The sequence below is a fragment of the Arachis duranensis genome, chromosome 6, assembly GCF_000817695.3.
Source record: "Arachis duranensis cultivar V14167 chromosome 6, aradu.V14167.gnm2.J7QH, whole genome shotgun sequence".
Classification (NCBI taxonomy): Eukaryota; Viridiplantae; Streptophyta; class Magnoliopsida; order Fabales; family Fabaceae; genus Arachis; species Arachis duranensis.
In genome coordinates this window covers 107,886,394-107,887,204 of record NC_029777.3, presented here as the reverse complement: position 1 = coordinate 107,887,204, position 811 = coordinate 107,886,394, and positions in this window count along the sequence as shown.

The window sequence follows — 811 nt, the reverse complement described above, 5'->3', positions numbered from 1 at the left end:
GCCAAAAAAAAAAAAAAAAAAATACAATGATAATAATAATAATGCACCAATAACACGTGTGGTGGCACTTGATATTTGATAACTACATAGGCTTTTTATAGCTTAAATAAATACTCATAATTTTAAATAAAAGAAAAAGAAACCCAACAATATATAATATTCTTTCCACGTGTATTGATGGAAGTATGTTCTAAATTTTTACTGAAATTAATTTTGATAAAGAAAACTTAATAACATCTAAAATATTTTATACAATTATAATATTATATGTAATTTTTTAATAATTATTCACACAATTAATATAAAATATAACTATTTTTATTAATATGATANTGGGAAGGGGGTTGTGTGTTAAATGAGACTAGAAATAAGTAAACTCAGCTTATATATGTGATAATTCAATTTGTTTTGTTATCAATTTGATAAGTTAAGTTTATGAATTTGTGAGTTAAATTGAAATTTAGATGAATTCATATTAAATAATTTTTTGAGTTTAAATTTAAGTTGAGCTTGATTCGTGAGTTAATTTAATTATATATAGTATAATTATAGCTATATATTATTTATGGATTTGAATCCTCTAAAATTTGAATTTCACTTTAGAGAGTAAAGTGTGATTTTCTATCTTTGAATAGTTTCTTTTTCATATTTATTTTTGATCCCACCTATGAAATCAATGGTGAGAGATCACACTTTACTCTCTAAAGTCAAATTCAAACTTTAGAGGATTCAAATCTATTATTTATTATAATTGTTTATATTAATACATATATTATTTTATATTTATAATAATAATAATATATAGTTTTAC